This window comes from Oncorhynchus kisutch, unplaced genomic scaffold, assembly GCF_002021735.2.
Source record: "Oncorhynchus kisutch isolate 150728-3 unplaced genomic scaffold, Okis_V2 scaffold697, whole genome shotgun sequence".
NCBI lineage: Eukaryota > Metazoa > Chordata > Actinopteri > Salmoniformes > Salmonidae > Oncorhynchus > Oncorhynchus kisutch.
The window spans coordinates 159,974-176,703 of NW_022262642.1; the positions used below are offsets into that span (position 1 = coordinate 159,974).

General features: G+C 40.4%; 1 pseudogene across 1 annotated transcript in view; it reads left to right on the forward strand.

The window, feature by feature from the left end:
- The window catches only part of LOC116361456 (general transcription and DNA repair factor IIH helicase subunit XPB-like), a 91,432-nt pseudogene that overhangs the window by 48,056 nt on the left and 26,646 nt on the right, over positions 1 to 16,730 (forward strand). The window contains exons 8-9 of the transcript XR_004207598.1: positions 11,353 to 11,522; positions 15,682 to 15,826. The product of XR_004207598.1 is annotated as a general transcription and DNA repair factor IIH helicase subunit XPB-like (transcript). The remainder of the gene's footprint in view (positions 1 to 11,352; positions 11,523 to 15,681; positions 15,827 to 16,730) is intronic.

Here is a 16,730-nt window from a genome sequence, read left to right on the forward strand (position 1 = left end):
TGGATAGTTGATACACTGAGTGATGGGGTTTAATATGGGTTTAATATGGGGTTTAATATGGTGGATAGTTTATACACTGAGTGATGATACACTGAGTGATGGGGTTTAATATGGGGTTTAATATGGGGTATAATGTGGGTGGATAGTTGATACACTGAGTGATGGGGTTTAATATGGGTTTAATATGGGGTATAATATGGGTGGATAGTTGATGCACTGAGTGATGGGGTTTAATATGGGTTTAATATGGGGTATAATATGGGTGGATAGTTGATACACTGAGTGATGGGTTTAATATGGTGTATAATGTGGCTGGATAGTTGATGCACTGAGTGATGGGGTTTAATATGGGGTTTAATATGGGTGGATAGTTGATACACTGAGTGATGGGGTTTAATATGGGGTTTAATATGGGTTTAATATGGGTGGATAGTTGATACTCTGAGTGATGGGTTTAATATGGGGTTTAATATGGGTTTAATATGGGGTTTAATATGGTGGATAGTTTATACACTGAGTGATGGGGTTTAATATGGGTTTATTATGGGGTTTAATATGGGTGGATAGTTGATACACTGAGTGATGGGGTTTAATATGGGTTTAATATGGGGTTTAATATGGTGGATAGTTTATACACAGAGTGGGGTTTAATATGGGGTTTAATATGGGGTATAATGTGGGTGGATAGTTGATACACTGAGTGATGGGGTTTAATATGGGTTTAATATGGGGTTTAATATGGTGGATAGTTTATACACAGAGTGATGGGGTTTAATATGGGGTTTAATATGGGGTATAATGTGGGTGGATAGTTGATACACTGAGTGATGGGGTTTAATATGGGTTTAATATGGGGTTTAATATGGTGTATAATGTGGCTGGATAGTTGATGCACTGAGTGATGGGGTTTAATATGGGGTTTAATATGGTGGATAGTTTATACACTGAGTGATGGGGTTTAATATGGGTTTAATATGGGGTATAATATGGGTGGATAGTTGATGCACTGAGTGATGGGGTTTAATATGGGTTTAATATGGGGTATAATATGGGTGGATAGTTGATACACTGAGTGATGGGTTTAATATGGTGTATAATGTGGCTGGATAGTTGATGCACTGAGTGATGGGGTTTAATATGGGGTTTAATATGGGTGGATAGTTGATACACTGAGTGATGGGGTTTAATATGGGGTATAATGTGTGTGGATAGTTGATACACTGAGTGATGGGGTTTAATATGGGTTTAATATGGGGTTTAATATGGGTGGATAGTTGATACTCTGAGTGATGGGTTTAATATGGGGTTTAATATGGGTTTAATATGGGGTTTAATATGGTGGATAGTTTATACACTGAGTGATGGGGTTTAATATGGGTTTATTATGGGGTTTAATATGGGTGGATAGTTGATACACTGAGTGATGGGGTTTAATATGGGTTTAATATGGGGTTTAATATGGTGGATAGTTTATACACAGAGTGGGGTTTAATATGGGGTTTAATATGGGGTATAATGTGGGTGGATAGTTGATACACTGAGTGATGGGGTTTAATATGGGTTTAATATGGGGTTTAATATGGTGGATAGTTTATACACAGAGTGATGGGGTTTAATATGGGGTTTAATATGGGGTATAATGTGGGTGGATAGTTGATACACTGAGTGATGGGGTTTAATATGGGTTTAATATGGGGTTTAATATGGTGTATAATGTGGCTGGATAGTTGATGCACTGAGTGATGGGGTTTAATATGGGGTTTAATATGGTGGATAGTTTATACACTGAGTGATGGGGTTTAATATGGGTTTAATATGGGGTATAATATGGGTGGATAGTTGATGCACTGAGTGATGGGGTTTAATATGGGTTTAATATGGGGTATAATATGGGTGGATAGTTGATACACTGAGTGATGGGTTTAATATGGTGTATAATGTGGCTGGATAGTTGATGCACTGAGTGATGGGGTTTAATATGGGGTTTAATATGGGTGGATAGTTGATACACTGAGTGATGGGGTTTAATATGGGGTATAATGTGGGTGGATAGTTGATACACTGAGTGATGGGGTTTAATATGGTGGATAGTTTATACACTGAGTGATGGGGTTTAATATGGGTTTAATATGGTGGATAGTTGATACACTGAGTGATGGGGTTTAATATGGGGTTTAATATGGGTGGATAGTTGATACACTGAGTGATGGGGTTTAATATGGTGGATAGTTTATACACTGAGTGATGGGGTTTAATATGGGGTTTAATATGGGTTTAATATGGTGGATAGTTTATACACTGAGTGATGGGGTTTAATATGGGGTTTAATATGGGTTTAATATGGGTGGATAGTTGATACACTGAGTGATGGGGTTTAATATGGTGGATAGTTTATACACTGAGTGATGGGGTTTAATATGGGGTTTAATATGGGTTTAATATGGGTGGATAGTTGATACTCTGAGTGATGGGTTTAATATGGGGTTTAATATGGGGTTTAATATGGGGTTTAATATGGTGGATAGTTTATACACTGAGTGATGGGGTTTAATATGGGTTTATTATGGGGTTTAATATGGGTGGATAGTTGATACACTGAGTGATGGGTTTAATATGGGGTTTAATATGGTGGATAGTTTATACACTGAGTGATGGGGTTTAATATGGGGTTTAATATGGTGGATAGTTGATACACTGAGTGATGGGGTTTAATATGGGTTTAATATGGTGGATAGTTTATACACAGAGTGGGGTTTAATATGGGGTTTAATATGGGGTATAATGTGGGTGGATAGTTGATACACTGAGTGATGGGGTTTAATATGGGTTTAATATGGGGTTTAATATGGTGGATAGTTTATACACAGAGTGATGGGGTTTAATATGGGGTATAATGTGGGTGGATAGTTGATACACTGAGTGATGGGGTTTAATATGGGTTTAATATGGGGTTTAATATGGTGTATAATGTGGCTGGATAGTTGATGCACTGAGTGATGGGGTTTAATATGGGGTTTAATATGGGTTTAATATGGGGTTTAATATGGTGGATAGTTTATACACTGAGTGATGGGGTTTAATATGGGTTTATTATGGGGTATAATGTGGGTGGATAGTTGATACACTGAGTGATGGGGTTTAATATGGGTTTAATATGGGGTTTAATATGGTGGATAGTTTATACACAGAGTGATGGGGTTTAATATGGGGTTTAATATGGGGTATAATGTGGGTGGATAGTTGATACACTGAGTGATGGGGTTTAATATGGGTTTAATATGGGGTTTAATATGGTGGATAGTTTATACACTGAGTGATGATACACTGAGTGATGGGGTTTAATATGGGGTTTAATATGGGGTATAATGTGGGTGGATAGTTGATACACTGAGTGATGGGGTTTAATATGGGTTTAATATGGGGTATAATATGGGTGGATAGTTGATGCACTGAGTGATGGGGTTTAATATGGGTTTAATATGGGGTATAATATGGGTGGATAGTTGATACACTGAGTGATGGGTTTAATATGGTGTATAATGTGGCTGGATAGTTGATGCACTGAGTGATGGGGTTTAATATGGGGTTTAATATGGGTGGATAGTTGATACACTGAGTGATGGGGTTTAATATGGGGTTTAATATGGGTTTAATATGGGTGGATAGTTGATACTCTGAGTGATGGGTTTAATATGGGGTTTAATATGGGTTTAATATGGGGTTTAATATGGTGGATAGTTTATACACTGAGTGATGGGGTTTAATATGGGTTTATTATGGGGTTTAATATGGGTGGATAGTTGATACACTGAGTGATGGGGTTTAATATGGGTTTAATATGGGGTTTAATATGGTGGATAGTTTATACACAGAGTGGGGTTTAATATGGGGTTTAATATGGGGTATAATGTGGGTGGATAGTTGATACACTGAGTGATGGGGTTTAATATGGGTTTAATATGGGGTTTAATATGGTGGATAGTTTATACACAGAGTGATGGGGTTTAATATGGGGTTTAATATGGGGTATAATGTGGGTGGATAGTTGATACACTGAGTGATGGGGTTTAATATGGGTTTAATATGGGGTTTAATATGGTGTATAATGTGGCTGGATAGTTGATGCACTGAGTGATGGGGTTTAATATGGGGTTTAATATGGTGGATAGTTTATACACTGAGTGATGGGGTTTAATATGAGTTTAATATGGGGTATAATATGGGTGGATAGTTGATGCACTGAGTGATGGGGTTTAATATGGGTTTAATATGGGGTATAATATGGGTGGATAGTTGATACACTGAGTGATGGGTTTAATATGGTGTATAATGTGTCTGGATAGTTGATGCACTGAGTGATGGGGTTTAATATGGGGTTTAATATGGGTGGATAGTTGATACACTGAGTGATGGGGTTTAATATGGGGTATAATGTGGGTGGATAGTTGATACACTGAGTGATGGGGTTTAATATGGGTTTAATATGGGGTTTAATATGTGTGGATAGTTGATACTCTGAGTGATGGGTTTAATATGGGGTTTAATATGGGTTTAATATGGGGTTTAATATGGTGGATAGTTTATACACTGAGTGATGGGGTTTAATATGGGTTTATTATGGGGTTTAATATGGGTGGATAGTTGATACACTGAGTGATGGGTTTAATATGGGGTTTAATATGGTGGATAGTTTATACACTGAGTGATGGGGTTTAATATGGGGTTTAATATGGTGGATAGTTGATACACTGAGTGATGGGGTTTAATATGGGTTTAATATGGGGTTTAATATGGTGGATAGTTTATACACAGAGTGGGGTTTAATATGGGTATAATGTGGGTGGATAGTTGATACACTGAGTGATGGGGTTTAATATGGGTTTAATATGGGGTTTAATATGGTGGATAGTTTATACACAGAGTGATGGGGTTTAATATGGGGTTTAATATGGGGTATAATGTGGGTGGATAGTTGATACACTGAGTGATGGGGTTTAATATGGGGTTTAATATGGTGGATAGTTTATACACTGAGTGATGGGGTTTAATATGGGGTTTAATATGGGGTTTAATATGGGTTTAATATGGGTGGATAGTTGATACTCTGAGTGATGGGTTTAATATGGGGTTTAATATGGGTTTAATATGGGGTTTAATATGGTGGATAGTTTATACACTGAGTGATGGGGTTTAATATGGGTTTATTATGGGGTTTAATATGGGTGGATAGTTGATACACTGAGTGATGGGTTTAATATGGGTTTAATATGGGGTTTAATATGGTGGATAGTTTATACACTGAGTGATGATACACTGAGTGATGGGGTTTAATATGGGGTTTAATATGGGGTATAATGTGGGTGGATAGTTGATACACTGAGTGATGGGGTTTAATATGGGTTTAATATGGGGTATAATATGGGTGGATAGTTGATGCACTGAGTGATGGGGTTTAATATGGGTTTAATATGGGGTATAATATGGGTGGATAGTTGATACACTGAGTGATGGGTTTAATATGGTGTATAATGTGGCTGGATAGTTGATGCACTGAGTGATGGGGTTTAATATGGGTTTAATATGGGGTATAATATGGGTGGATAGTTGATACACTGAGTGATGGGTTTAATATGGTGTATAATGTGGCTGGATAGTTGATGCACTGAGTGATGGGGTTTAATATGGGGTTTAATATGGGTGGATAGTTGATACACTGAGTGATGGGGTTTAATATGGGGTATAATGTGGGTGGATAGTTGATACACTGAGTGATGGGGTTTAATATGGTGGATAGTTTATACACTGAGTGATGGGGTTTAATATGGGTTTAATATGGTGGATAGTTGATACACTGAGTGATGGGGTTTAATATGGGGTTTAATATGGGTGGATAGTTGATACACTGAGTGATGGGGTTTAATATGGTGGATAGTTTATACACTGAGTGATGGGGTTTAATATGGGGTTTAATATGGGTTTAATATGGTGGATAGTTTATACACTGAGTGATGGGGTTTAATATGGGGTTTAATATGGGTTTAATATGGGTGGATAGTTGATACACTGAGTGATGGGGTTTAATATGGTGGATAGTTTATACACTGAGTGATGGGGTTTAATATGGGGTTTAATATGGGTTTAATATGGGTGGATAGTTGATACTCTGAGTGATGGGTTTAATATGGGGTTTAATATGGTGGATAGTTTATACACTGAGTGATGGGGTTTAATATGGGGTTTAATATGGTGGATAGTTGATACACTGAGTGATGGGGTTTAATATGGGTTTAATATGGGGTTTAATATGGTGGATAGTTTATACACAGAGTGGGGTTTAATATGGGGTTTAATATGGGGTTTAATGTGGGTGGATAGTTGATACACTGAGTGATGGGGTTTAATATGGGTTTAATATGGGGTTTAATATGGTGGATAGTTTATACACAGAGTGATGGGGTTTAATATGGGGTATAATGTGGGTGGATAGTTGATACACTGAGTGATGGGGTTTAATATGGGTTTAATATGGGGTTTAATATGGTGTATAATGTGGCTGGATAGTTGATGCACTGAGTGATGGGGTTTAATATGGGGTTTAATATGGTGGATAGTTTATACACTGAGTGATGGGGTTTAATATGGGGTTTAATATGGGTTTAATATGGGTGGATAGTTGATACTCTGAGTGATGGGTTTAATATGGGGTTTAATATGGGTTTAATATGGGGTTTAATATGGTGGATAGTTTATACACTGAGTGATGGGGTTTAATATGGGTTTATTATGGGGTATAATGTGGGTGGATAGTTGATACACTGAGTGATGGGGTTTAATATGGGTTTAATATGGGGTTTAATATGGTGGATAGTTTATACACAGAGTGATGGGGTTTAATATGGGGTTTAATATGGGGTATAATGTGGGTGGATAGTTGATACACTGAGTGATGGGGTTTAATATGGGTTTAATATGGGGTTTAATATGGTGGATAGTTTATACACTGAGTGATGATACACTGAGTGATGGGGTTTAATATGGGGTTTAATATGGGGTATAATGTGGGTGGATAGTTGATACACTGAGTGATGGGGTTTAATATGGGTTTAATATGGGGTATAATATGGGTGGATAGTTGATGCACTGAGTGATGGGGTTTAATATGGGTTTAATATGGGGTATAATATGGGTGGATAGTTGATACACTGAGTGATGGGTTTAATATGGTGTATAATGTGGCTGGATAGTTGATGCACTGAGTGATGGGGTTTAATATGGGGTTTAATATGGGTGGATAGTTGATACACTGAGTGATGGGGTTTAATATGGGGTTTAATATGGGTTTAATATGGGTGGATAGTTGATACTCTGAGTGATGGGTTTAATATGGGGTTTAATATGGGTTTAATATGGGGTTTAATATGGTGGATAGTTTATACACTGAGTGATGGGGTTTAATATGGGTTTATTATGGGGTTTAATATGGGTGGATAGTTGATACACTGAGTGATGGGGTTTAATATGGGTTTAATATGGGGTTTAATATGGTGGATAGTTTATACACAGAGTGGGGTTTAATATGGGGTTTAATATGGGGTATAATGTGGGTGGATAGTTGATACACTGAGTGATGGGGTTTAATATGGGTTTAATATGGGGTTTAATATGGTGGATAGTTTATACACAGAGTGATGGGGTTTAATATGGGGTTTAATATGGGGTATAATGTGGGTGGATAGTTGATACACTGAGTGATGGGGTTTAATATGGGTTTAATATGGGGTTTAATATGGTGTATAATGTGGCTGGATAGTTGATGCACTGAGTGATGGGGTTTAATATGGGGTTTAATATGGTGGATAGTTTATACACTGAGTGATGGGGTTTAATATGAGTTTAATATGGGGTATAATATGGGTGGATAGTTGATGCACTGAGTGATGGGGTTTAATATGGGTTTAATATGGGGTTTAATATGGTGGATAGTTGATACACTGAGTGATGGGTTTAATATGGTGTATAATGTGTCTGGATAGTTGATGCACTGAGTGATGGGGTTTAATATGGGGTTTAATATGGGTGGATAGTTGATACACTGAGTGATGGGGTTTAATATGGGGTATAATGTGGGTGGATAGTTGATACACTGAGTGATGGGGTTTAATATGGGTTTAATATGGGGTTTAATATGGGTGGATAGTTGATACTCTGAGTGATGGGTTTAATATGGGGTTTAATATGGGTTTAATATGGGGTTTAATATGGTGGATAGTTTATACACTGAGTGATGGGGTTTAATATGGGTTTATTATGGGGTTTAATATGGGTGGATAGTTGATACACTGAGTGATGGGTTTAATATGGGGTTTAATATGGTGGATAGTTTATACACTGAGTGATGGGGTTTAATATGGGGTTTAATATGGTGGATAGTTGATACACTGAGTGATGGGGTTTAATATGGGTTTAATATGGGGTTTAATATGGTGGATAGTTTATACACAGAGTGGGGTTTAATATGGGTATAATGTGGGTGGATAGTTGATACACTGAGTGATGGGGTTTAATATGGGTTTAATATGGGGTTTAATATGGTGGATAGTTTATACACAGAGTGATGGGGTTTAATATGGGGTTTAATATGGGGTATAATGTGGGTGGATAGTTGATACACTGAGTGATGGGGTTTAATATGTGGTTTAATATGGTGGATAGTTTATACACTGAGTGATGGGGTTTAATATGGGGTTTAATATGGGGTTTAATATGGGTTTAATATGGGTGGATAGTTGATACTCTGAGTGATGGGTTTAATATGGGGTTTAATATGGGTTTAATATGGGGTTTAATATGGTGGATAGTTTATACACTGAGTGATGGGGTTTAATATGGGTTTATTATGGGGTTTAATATGGGTGGATAGTTGATACACTGAGTGATGGGTTTAATATGGGTTTAATATGGGGTTTAATATGGTGGATAGTTTATACACTGAGTGATGATACACTGAGTGATGGGTTTAATATGGGGTTTAATATGGGGTATAATGTGGGTGGATAGTTGATACACTGAGTGATGGGGTTTAATATGGGTTTAATATGGGGTATAATATGGGTGGATAGTTGATGCACTGAGTGATGGGGTTTAATATGGGTTTAATATGGGGTATAATATGGGTGGATAGTTGATACACTGAGTGATGGGTTTAATATGGTGTATAATGTGGCTGGATAGTTGATGCACTGAGTGATGGGGTTTAATATGGGGTTTAATATGGGTGGATAGTTGATACACTGAGTGATGGGGTTTAATATGGGGTATAATGTGGGTGGATAGTTGATACACTGAGTGATGGGGTTTAATATGGGGTATAATGTGGGTGGATAGTTGATACACTGAGTGATGGGGTTTAATATGGGGTTTAATATGGTGGATAGTTTATACACTGAGTGATGGGGTTTAATATGGGGTATAATGTGGGTGGATAGTTGATACACTGAGTGATGGGTTTAATATGGGGTTTAATATGGTGTATAATGTGGCTGGATAGTTGATGCACTGAGTGGACAAAACATTATGAATACCTTCTCTGTTCATGACGTAGACTGACCAGGTGAAAGCTACGATCCTGTTACGGCTTACCTCAAAACAATAGGGAGGGTCCGGGTGGGCGTCTGTTCATGATGTAGACTGACCAGGTGAAAGCTACGATCCCTTATTGACGTCTCTTGTTAAATCCACTTCAATCAGAGTCGTTGAGGGGAGATCGGAGGGGTGCGTCGTTGAGGGGAGATCGGAGGGGTGCGTCGTTGAGGGGAGATCGGAGGGGTGCGGCTCATTATTAGGAAGGGGTTCCCTGTGTTTGGTGTACTCTGTGTATGTGAAGGTGTTGTGTCCATGTTAAATCATCCATATATTTACCTCCGTGTCCCATCTCTCCTCCTGTCCCCATTACTCCTCCTACCCCCCCTCCATCTCTCCTCCTGTCCCCATTACTCCTCCTACCTCCCTCCCCCATCTCTCCTCCTGTCCCCATTACTCCTCCTACCCCCCTCCATCTCTCCTCCTGTCCCCATTACTCCTCCTACCCCCCCTCCATCTCTCCTCCTGTCCCCATTACTCCTCCTACCTCCCTCCATCTCTCCTCCTGTCCCCATTACTCCTCCTACCCCTCCATCTCTCCTCCTGTCTCCATTACTCCTCCTACCCCCCCTCCATCTCTCCTCCTGTCCCCATTACTCCTCCTACCCCCCCTCCATCTCTCCTCCTGTCCCCATTACTCCTCCTACCCCTCCATCTCTCCTCCTGTCCCCATTACTCCTCCTACCCCCCCCTCCATCTCTCCCCCATCTCTCCTCCTGTCCCCATTACTCCTCCTACCCCCCTCCATCTCTCCTCCTGTCCCCATTACTCCTCCTACCCCCTCCATCTCTCCTCCTGTCCCCATTACTCCTCCTCCCCCCACTCCATCTCTCCTCCTGTCCACATTACTCCTCCTACCCCCCTCCATCTCTCCTCCTGTCCCCATTACTCCTCCTCCCCCCTCCATCTCTCCTCCTTTCCCCCCCATCTCTCCTCCTGTCCCCATTACTCCTCCTCCCCCCCCTCCATCTCTCCTCCTACCCCCCCATCTCTCCACCATCTCTCCTCCTGTCCCCATTACTCCTCCTACCCCCTCCATCTCTCCTCCTGTCCCCATTACTCCTCCCTACCCCCCTCCATCTCTCCTCCTGTCCCCAATACTCCTCCTACCCCCCCCCCCTCCATCTCTCCTCCTGTCCCCATTACTCCTCCTACCCCTCCATCTCTCCTCCTGTCCCCATTACTCCTCCCACCCCCCTCCATCTCTCCTCCTGTCCCCATTACTCCTCCTACCCCTCCATCTCTCCTCCTGTCCCCATTACTCCTCCTACCTCCCTCCCCCATCTCTCCTCCTGTCCCCATTACTCCTCCTACCCCCCCTCCATCTCTCCTCCTGTCCCCATTACTCCTCCTACCTCCCTCCCCCATCTCTCCTCCTGTCCCCATTACTCCTCCTACCCCCCCTCCATCTCTCCTCCTGTCCCCATTACTCCTCCTACCCCCCTCCATCTCTCCTCCTGTCCCCATTACTCCTCCTACCTCCCTCCCCCATCTCTCCTCCTGTCCCCATTACTCCTCCTACCCCCCCCCTCCATCTCTCCTCCTGTCCCCATTACTCCTCCTACCCCCCTCCATGTCTCCTCCTGTCTCCATTACTCCTCCTATCCCCCTCCATCTCTCCTCCTGTCCCCATTACTCCTCATACCCCCCTCCATCTCTCCTCCTGTCCCCATTACTCCTCCTACCCCCCTCCATGTCTCCTCCTCTCCCCAGGTGCGGGGAAGTCTCTAGTAGGGGTAACGGCAGCCTGTACGGTCCGTAAGCGCTGCCTGGTCCTGGGGAACAGCTCTGTGTCAGTAGAACAGTGGAAGGCTCAGTTTAAGATGTGGTCCACCATCGATGACTCTCAGATCTGCCGCTTCACCTCAGATGCCAAGGACAAGGTAGAGACGCAGCAAACACCATGGAGCTTTATAAAACCCCCCTTCTCAACTCCGTCTTTCAACAGCCTCTGTGTTTTCAGCTTTTCAAACCCCCCTTCTCAACTCCGTCTTTCAACAGCCTCTGTGTTTTCAGCTTTATAAAAAAAACCTTCTCAACTCCGTCTTTCAACAGCCTCTGTGTTTTGTATAATGATCTCTTTCAACACCCACTGTGTTTTGTATAATGATCTCTTTCAACACCCACTGTGTTTTGTATAATGATCTCTTTCAACAGCCTCTGTGTTTTGTATAATGATCTCTTTCAACAGCCTCTGTGTTTTGTATAATGATCTCTTTCAACAGCCTCTGTGTTTTGTTTAATGATCTCTTTCAACAGCCTCTGTGTTTTGTATAATGATCTCTTTCAACAGCCACTGTGTTTTGTATAATGATCTCTTTCAACAGCCACTGTGTTTTGTATAATGATCTCTTTCAACACCCACTGTGTTTTGTATAATGATCTCTTTCAACAGCCTCTGTGTTTTGTATAATGATCTCTTTCAACAGCCTCTGTGTTTTGTATAATGATCTCTTTCAACAGCCTCTGTGTTTTGTATAATGATCTCTTTCAACAGCCTCTGTGTTTTGTATAATGATCTCTTTCAACAGCCTCTGTGTTTTGTATAATGATCTCTTTCAACAGCCACTGTGTTTTGTATAATGATCTCTTTCAACAGCCTCTGTGTTTTGTATAATGATCTCTTTCAACAGCCACTGTGTTTTGTATAATGATCTCTTTCAACAGCCACTGTGTTTTGTATAATGATCTCTTTCAACACCCACTGTGTTTTGTATAATGATCTCTTTCAACAGCCTCTGTGTTTTGTATAATGATCTCTTTCAACAGCCTCTGTGTTTTGTATAATGATCTCTTTCAACAGCCTCTGTGTTTTGTATAATGATCTCTTTCAACAGCCACTGTGTTTTGTATAATGATCTCTTTCAACAGCCTCTGTGTTTTGTATAATGATCTCTTTCAACACCCTCTGTGTTTTGTTTAATGATCTCTTTCAACAGCCTCTGTGTTTTGTATAATGATCTCTTTCAACAGCCTCTGTGTTTTGTATAATGATCTCTTTCAACAGCCACTGTGTTTTGTATAATGATCTCTTTCAACAGCCTCTGTGTTTTGTATAATGATCTCTTTCAACACCCACTGTGTTTTGTATAATGATCTCTTTCAACAGCCTCTGTGTTTTGTATAATGATCTCTTTCAACAGCCTCTGTGTTTTGTTTAATGATCTCTTTCAACAGCCACTGTGTTTTGTTTAATGATCTCTTTCAACAGCCTCTGTGTTTTGTATAATGATCTCTTTCAACAGCCTCTGTGTTTTGTATAATGATCTCTTTCAACAGCCTCTGTGTTTTGTATAATGATCTCTTTCAACAGCCTCTGTGTTTTGTTTAATGATCTCTTTCAACAGCCACTGTGTTTTGTTTAATGATCTCTTTCAACAGCCTCTGTGTTTTGTATAATGATCTCTTTCAACAGCCACTGTGTTTTGTATAATGATCTCTTTCAACAGCCACTGTGTTTTGTATAATGATCTCTTTCAACAGCCACGGTGTTTTGTATAATGATCTCTTTCAACAGCCTCTGTGTTTTGTATAATGATCTCTTTCAACAGCCTCTGTGTTTTGTATAATGATCTCTTTCAACAGCCTCTGTGTTTTGTATAATGATCTCTTTCAACACCCACTGTGTTTTGTATAATGATCTCTTTCAACACCCACTGTGTTTTGTATAATGATCTCTTTCAACACCCACTGTGTTTTGTATAATGATCTCTTTCAACACCCACTGTGTTTTGTATAATGATCTCTTTCAACACCCACTGTGTTTTGTATAATGATCTCTTTCAACAGCCTCTGTGTTTTGTATAATGATCTCTTTCAACAGCCTGTGTTTTGTTTAATGATCTCTTTCAACAGCCTCTGTGTTTTGTTTAATGATCTCTTTCAACAGCCTCTGTGTTTTGTATAATGATCTCTTTCAACAGCCTCTGTGTTTTGTTTAATGATCTCTTTCAACAGCCTCTGTGTTTTGTATAATGATCTCTTTCAACAGCCTCTGTGTTTTGTATAATGATCTCTTTCAACAGCCTCTGTGTTTTGTATAATGATCTCTTTCAACAGCCTCTGTGTTTTGTATAATGATCTCTTTCAACAGCCTCTGTGTTTTGTATAATGATCTCTTTCAACAGCCTCTGTGTTTTGTATAATGATCTCTTTCAACAGCCTCTGTGTTTTGTATAATGATCTCTTTCAACAGCCTCTGTGTTTTGTATAATGATCTCTTTCAACAGCCTCTGTGTTTTGTATAATGATCTCTTTCAACAGCCTCTGTGTTTTGTATAATGATCTCTTTCAACAGCCTCTGTGTTTTGTATAATGATCTCTTTCAACAGCCTCTGTGTTTTGTATAATGATCTCTTTCAACAGCCTCTGTGTTTTGTATAATGATCTCTTTCAACAGCCTCTGTGTTTTGTATAATGATCTCTTTCAACAGCCTCTGTGTTTTGTATAATGATCTCTTTCAACAGCCTCTGTGTTTTGTTAATGATCTCTTTCAACAGCCTCTGTGTTTTGTATAATGATCTCTTTCAACAGCCTCTGTGTTTTGTTTAATGATCTCTTTCAACAGCCTCTGTGTTTTGTATAATGATCTCTTTCAACAGCCTCTGTGTTTTGTATAATGATCTCTTTCAACAGCCTCTGTGTTTTGTATAATGATCTCTTTCAACAGCCTCTGTGTTTTGTTTAATGATCTCTTTCAACAGCCTCTGTGTTTTGTATAATGATCTCTTTCAACAGCCTCTGTGTTTTGTATAATGATCTCTTTCAACAGCCTCTGTGTTTTGTATAATGATCTCTTTCAACAGCCTCTGTGTTTTGTTTAATGATCTCTTTCAACAGCCTCTGTGTTTTGTTTAATGATCTCTTTCAACAGCCTCTGTGTTTTGTTTAATGATCTCTTTCAACAGCCTCTGTGTTTTGTATAATGATCTCTTTCAACAGCCTCTGCGTTTTGTATAATGATCTCTTTCAACAGCCTCTGTGTTTTGTTTAATGATCTCTTTCAACAGCCTCTGTGTTTTGTTTAATGATCTCTTTCAACAGCCTCTGTGTTTTGTATAATGATCTCTTTCAACAGCCTCTGTGTTTTGTATAATGATCTCTTTCAACAGCCTCTGTGTTTTGTTTAATGATCTCTTTCAACAGCCTCTGTGTTTTGTATAATGATCTCTTTCAACAGCCTCTGTGTTTTGTATAATGATCTCTTTCAACAGCCTCTGTGTTTTGTATAATGATCTCTTTCAACAGCCTCTGTGTTTTGTTTAATGATCTCTTTCAACAGCCTCTGTGTTTTGTGTAATGATCTCTTTCAACAGCCTCTGTGTTTTGTATAATGAGCCTCTGTGTTTTGTATAATGAGCCTCTGTGTTTTGTATAATGAGCCTCTGTGTTTTGTATAATGAGCCTCTGTGTTTTGTATAATGAGCCTCTGTGTTTTGTATAATGAGCCTCTGTGTTTTGTATAATGAGCCTCTGTGTTTTGTATAATGAGCCTCTGTGTTTTGTATAATGAGCCTCTGTGTTTTGTATAATGAGCCTCTGTGTTTTGTATAATGAGCCTCTGTGTTTTGTATAATGTATAATGTGTAATGAGCCTCTGTGTTTTGTGTAATGAGCCTCTGTGTTTTGTGTAATGAGCCTCTGTGTTTTGTGTAATGAGCCTCTGTGTTTTGTGTAATGAGCCTCTGTGTTTTGTGTAATGAGCCTTTGTGTTTTGTATAATGAGCCTCTGTGTTTTGTGTAATGAGCCTCTGTGTTTTGTGTAATGAGCCTCTGTGTTTTGTATAATGAGCCTCTGTGTTTTGTGTAATGAGCCTCTGTGTTTTGTATAATGAGCCTCTGTGTTTTGTGTAATGAGCCTCTGTGTTTTGTATAATGAGCCTCTGTGTTTTGTGTAATGAGCCTCTGTGTTTTGTGTAATGAGCCTCTGTGTTTTGTGTAATGAGCCTCTGTGTTTTGTGTAATGAGCCTCTGTGTTTTGTTTGTTGCGGTTTTAAAATGCGGTTTTAAATGAGTTTGATTTTTTTGTTTTGTTCTTGAAGCCGATTGGCTGCTCGGTGGCCATCAGTACTTACAGCATGTTGGGACACACCACCAAGAGGTCTTGGGAGGCAGAGAGAGTGATGGAATGGATGAGGTCCCAGGAGTGGGGTCTCATCATCCTGGACGAGGTGCACACCATCCCTGGTGAGTCTATACGAGGTCAGGGGTCATGGTTAAGTTAGGAGGGGTGAGGGTTAGACCACACCATCCCTGGTGAGTCTATACGGGGTCAGGGGTCATGGTTAAGTTAGGAGGGGTGAGGGTTAGACCACACCATCCCTGGTGAGTCTATATGGGGTCAGGGGTCATGGTTAAGTTAGGAGGGGTTACGTTTAGTCCACACCATCCCTGGTGAGTCTATACGGGGTCAGGGGTCATGGTTAAGTTAGGAGGGGTGAGGGTTAGACCACACCATCCCTGGTGAGTCTATATGGGGTCAGGGGTCATGGTTAAGTTAGGAGGGGTTACGTTTAGTCCACACCATCCCTGGTGAGTCTATACGGGGTCAGGGGTCATGGTTAAGTTAGGAGGGGTGAGGGTTAGACCACACCATCCCTGGTGAGTCTATATGGGGTCAGGGGTCATGGTTAAGTTAGGAGGGGTTACGGTTAGTCCACACCATCCCTGGTGAGTCTATATGGGGTCAGGGGTCATGGTTAAGTTGTTAGGGTTAGTCCTCACCATCCCTGGGGAGTCTATACGGGGTCAGGGGTCATGGTTAAGTTAGGAGGGGTTATGGTTAGTCCACACCATCCCTGGTGAGTCTATATGGGGTCAGGGGTCATGGTTAAGTTAGGAGGGGTTACGGTTAGTCCACACCATCCCTGGTGAGTCTATATGGGGTCAGGGGTCATGGTTAAGTTGTTAGGGTTAGTCCTCACCATCCCTGGTGAGTCTATACGGGGTCAGGGGTCATGGTTAAGTTAGGAGGGGTGAGGGTTAGACCACACCATCCCTGGTGAGTCTATATGGGGTCAGGGGTCATGGTTAAGTTAGGAGGGGTTACGGTTAGTCCACACCATCCCTGGTGAGTCTATATGGGGTCAGG